Source organism: Panthera onca, chromosome A2 (genome assembly GCF_046562875.1).
Source record: "Panthera onca isolate mPanOnc1 chromosome A2, mPanOnc1 haplotype 2, whole genome shotgun sequence".
NCBI lineage: Eukaryota > Metazoa > Chordata > Mammalia > Carnivora > Felidae > Panthera > Panthera onca.
The window spans coordinates 109816327-109821719 of record NC_138340.1 but is presented as its reverse complement, the minus strand read 5'-3'; the positions used below and the strand labels follow the sequence as shown (position 1 = coordinate 109821719).

Here is a 5393-nt window from a genome sequence, read left to right as displayed (position 1 = left end):
GTCTTAAATAACAAAGCTGGAGGCATCATACTTCTTAATTTTAAAACATACAGTACAACGTGTATAAACTACAGCTACAGTCATTCAAATAGCATGGTACTGGCATAAATACAGACATATAGACAAAGAAATAAAATCAGAGCCCACAAATAACCCTACCCCATACAGTCAACTCATCCTAGACAAGGATGCCAAGGACACAGAATGGGGAACGGACAGTCTCTTCAACAAATGGTGCTGGGAAAACGGGCTATCCATGTGTACAAAAAAACAAGGGAAGGGAGGGATGGAGAGAGGAAGAAAGAAAGGAAGAAAAGAAATGCAATTATGCCCTACCTTACACATATGCAAAAGTCAACTCAAATGGATTAAAGATTTCAACATAAGACCTGAAACTGCAGAACTCTTAGAACCTAAGAGAAAAGCTTCTTGACATTAGTCTCAGCAATGGGTTTTTTGGTAAATGGAACAGTAAAAGGGCAGACAACAGAAGCAAAAATAGACATGTGTGAGTACCAACTAAAATAGTTCTTGCAAGAAAGGAAATAATCACTGGCATGAAAAGGCCACCTACAGAATGGGAAAAAATATTTGAAAACCATCAATATGATAAGGAGTGAATTTCCAATATATATAAGGCACTCCTATGACTCAAAAGAAAAATAATCTGATAAAAAACGGGCAAGGACTTGAACATTTACCTTCTTTAGTTGAAAACTCAAGTCCACACAAACACTTGCATGTGAATCATTATAGCCAGCCACTTTATTCATAAATGTAAAAAAAGGGGAAGTGGCAAAAATGCCCTTCAACAGGTGAATGGAGGGGGAAAAAAGTTGTGTATCCATTCAATAGAATACTATTTAGTGATAAAAAGTCATGAGCTATCAAATCGTGCAGACACATGAATCTGAAATGCATTGTAATAAATGAAAAAAAGCAGTTTGCAAAAGCTACAAACTGTATGATGCCATTTATAAGACATTCCAGAAAAGGTAAAACTGTGAAGATAATGAATGGACAGGTGGCTAGAGGTTAGAGAGATGTTAAACTGGTGGAGCACAGAAGCTTTTAGTATCATTAAACTATTCTATAGAAAAATCCAAGGGTCGATATATGGTACTGTGCACTTATTAAAACCTGCTGAACCTTACAGCACAAAAATGAACCTTTATATATGCACTTAAAAATATATCCTTTAAGAAGTTATGGGATCTCAAGACCAAACACAAAATGGGACAAAGAATCTAACAGAGTTACAAATATCTGAAACAATGTCATTAAAGAGGGTGGAGGAAAAGTTGCTAACGTAAGTAATGTAGGAAATAAGATCTCTAAAGTTAATTGGAACTACACATAAGAACTGTATTCCAGTTAACAAAGTTGCATCTCCTGGGGATATGTGTTAACACTTGAAACACATCTCTCTTGGGATCAAACAATTAATTAAATGAAAACGGATGGTGGGAGCAAGTTTTCTCACAGTTGGAGTAGGTGGCTACAGAAAAGCAAGGGGGAGAGACTAGAATAATCCATGTGGTAATGGATTAGAGTTGGAGACCTCCACATGAACTCACTTTCAGCTTAGTATCAGTGAATACTGTCACATATAAAGATATTTATAGGTATGCATATATACACAGGCTAGAGTATGTATGCATATATATATATTTCCTTACTCTGCCACCTAAGGGGACCTAAACGCAGAAACTTCCTGGTAGCAATGAGCTCACTTAATACTCAGATCTTGGTTTATAGTACCATTCACCAATGAAAATAACCACGGATTCCTGGGGGATATAAAAAAAAAAAAAAAAAAAAAAAAGCTGATTCCAGGACTGGGGCAGGAAAAATACATGATGAATCTTGAGATCTTGTATTGCCAGAAAGTAAGGTGGCACTCAAAAACAAAGAAAAACAAAACAAACAAACAAAAAAAACCCATAGTAATATGAATAGGTCAACAGGACACAGCAACAAACGTAAAGAACTCCCAGTGACTGAAGGCAGAAGAAGTTATCAACAAAATAAAGTCGTAGTGCATTATAAATCAGAATATAGGAGTCACAAGTCCATACCGCTATAAAGACTTTACTCAAAAAAGTGGAGACTAGACAAATATGCACAGAATTCCAAATAACTTATGCATATTTTCCATATTCAAGGAGGGAGAACCTAACCCTCCACTCCTCATGCTTGGGTTGCACATCGTCGGTTTCTTCCAAAGACAAGAATATGTAAAAAAAAAAAAAAAAAAAAAAAAAAAAAAGTTCCAAAAAAGAGTAATCTTACAGCAGGGAAAACTGACCACCACTGTCTCAGCCAGGTGATCAACGGATTCTCCTGAGACTGCATTGTAACATTCAACAAGAAGGATCAGAGATTATGGAAGACAGGTGTCCAATTTACGTTGTTGCTTCTAAGTGTAGCCATGCTCAGATACCCATGCTTCCCTCCCTAAACACAGCTCAGCCACCGCTTCTCAGGAAAGCATGAGTTTCACTAGTGATGGAGCAAATCCAAACTGACAGATACTGAGAATGAGAACTGGGGCAGAGTGTGAAATTTTCTCTTTCAAAATCTGGCTTTGACCCTGTGATTGGTAGAGAGTCAGCCCTGTGTTGTCTGTTGGATGTCACAGCATGCCTCACCTGCCAGCTTCCTCAGCAGCATCATAAGAATTTGTCCGTGAAAACCCAGTTCAGAGATCAACAACTAAGCAAATGTCTCTCAAAATGAAAGGGAATTGAGGGGGAGAATTTGCTCCTTTTCTTGGCTTTAGAGAATGTGGCCCCAGAGAATTACGTTATCAAGTTTCATAAACTTACTTGTTTTGTTTGGGGAAACAGGATAGTGGCTTTATTCATTTTATAGTGTTGTTGTTAAAAATTAACACAAATGGGTGTAAGCTTAGAACAACATAAGTTTACTCTCTTACAGTTTGAAAGGTCACAAGTCCAAAATCAGTTTCAGAGTTCACTGGGCTACAAACAAGGTGTTGGCAAACCTGAGTTCTTTCTAGAGACTCTGTGACAAAGCATTTCCTTACCTTTCTAGCGTCTTGAAGGCTAGCATGCTGCATTCGTGGCTCAAGGCTGCCTTTCTGCGTCAAAACCAGCAACAAACAGTAGGCTGAGGGTTTTCCACGCTGCCCTCCGGGATTCTCTGCAGCTGGGGAAGATCTGCTTTAAAGAACGCCTGTGATTGGATTGGACCCACCTAGGTAATGCAGGGTACACTCACCATTTTAAGATTCCTAACTTCAAACACATGTGCAAAGTCTCTTTGTCATGGAAAACAACATCTCTGAGAATGAGAGCACAGGCATCTTTGGGGGCATCTGCCCCGCCAGAGAAGTGCAGATTCCCATGTATCTGCACTTACTCATGGATGATTAGCTCCCACAGACATCCCAAAACATATGATCTCCCAAACTAATCTCCCACCAAATGCATTTCTTCCTTGACTGGGGATATGCCCATCCAACAACTTAAGCTTGAAGCTCGAGAATATTTTTCTGCAATCCTTCAGCAGATTGTTAGATCTGCTCATTTTATTTCCTAAATATGTCTTCAATCTATCCCTGCCCTGCACCTCTCCTACCATTACCTCAAAATGGTAGTACCTGAAAACAAAGTGCTTCTTGATTAATGGGGTCGGGCCTGTTGCCATTTGGTGGAGCTACTGATTTCTGCCTTGATGGAATTTACAGACAAGCCTGGCAGACACGCATTAAACAAATAAACATGCATAGTAAATGTTCCAGAGGAGGACATTCCTGATCCTTCTGGTCAAGTTCCCCTGGTGAAGTTTTCAAAACTTGAGGTTAAAAATTTCCAAATTTTCTAGAAAGAGGCCATCTAGATGACTAACGTCACAAATTTGCATCTCACCCTTGTGCAGGGACCATGCTAATCTCCGTGTTGTTCTAATTTTAGTACATGTGCTGCTGAAGTAAGCACAAGCTGACTAAAATGCAGTCAAAAGTACCTATGCGGGTATGTCTGATTCTGTAATATAAATATGGAAAAAAAGGACTAAATTATGAGGTAAATATGGCAATTTACTTTTTTTAAAATATAATTTATTGTCAAATTGGCTAACATACAATGTGTAAAGTGTGCTCTTGGTTTTGGGGGTAGATTCCCGTGGTTCATCGCTCGCATGCAACACCCAGTGTTCATCCCAACAAGTGGCCTCCTCTATGCCCATCACCCCTTTTCCTCTCTCCCCCAATCCCCCATCAACCCTCAGATTGTTCTCTGTATTTAAGAATCTCTTATAGTTTGTCTTCCTCCCTCTCTGTAACTATTTTTTTTCCCCTTCCCTTCCCTCAAGGTCTTCTGTTAAGTTTCTCAAGATGCACATATGAGCGAAAACATATGGTATCTGTCTTTCTCCGACTGACTTATTTCACTCAGCATAATACCTTCCAGTTCCATCCACGTTGTTGCAAATGTCATGATTTCATTCTTTCTCATTATGGCAATTTACCTTTAATAAAATCAGGCTACGATGGATTTTTGAGCTCATCTTGATTAATGGTTGTCCAAATGAAGTTAACTTTCTGACTAGATATAATGAATCAGGCATTAGATATAATCCCACACTAGATAAAATGCATCAGAATGCCTGAGGTTAGGTCTGCCGATATGAATTCTAAACAAGTAGCCCATGAGCTGTACACATTAACATTAGGAAATTATTAAACCAATTTCAACTCACCAATACTCTGTTCCATTTCCAGCTTCTCTAGTCTGTCCACATTTCTCAGCTGTTGACCTCTTTTTATCTTCAAAGCCAGGAAAGCCAGGAAAGCCAGGAACATCAGGTGGGATCCTCAACCTGCATCTCTCTGATTGTCCTTCTGTGGGCACATCTCCCTCTGCCTGGAGCCAGGAAAATTTCTCTGCTTTGAAAGACACAAGTGATTAGATTGGTTCCACCTGGGAAACCCAGATTACTCTCATTGTTTCAGGATCCTTCAAATTAAACACCTCTGTAAAATCCCTTAAACCATGTAAAGCAACAGAATCAAAAGTTCCAGGGATTAGGAAATCGGCATCTTCGAGGGGAGAGGGACATAATTCCTCCTACCACAATACACATTGTGTACTGACAGCCCTCCTTTTTTATTGAAGTATAGTTTATATATAATGTTATATTAATTTCAAGTGTACAACATGGTGATTCACCATGTTATTGAGAGCCCTTTCTTAGCTGCTCTACATGAAGCAGTGTATTAATCATTAAGTATTAAGCATTGAGCATTTTACCCAAGTGGAAACAAGAGTACACAGAAAACTTCCAGGAGACATACTAAAAAGAGTTTTTCCTACTCAGCTTTTGAGCCAAACTGGAGTCTTAAATTCAAAGGGAGAAGCTGTGTCTTC

General features: G+C 38.9%; 1 non-coding gene across 1 annotated transcript; it reads right to left on the bottom strand.

Annotated features, from left to right (window-relative positions):
- Nucleotides 1–3858: 3858 nt before the first annotated feature.
- Nucleotides 3859–3962, bottom strand: LOC132679949 (U6 spliceosomal RNA). The gene has a single exon (XR_009610434.1). It is a non-coding gene; the product is annotated as a U6 spliceosomal RNA (small nuclear RNA).
- Nucleotides 3963–5393: the final 1431 nt, after the last annotated feature.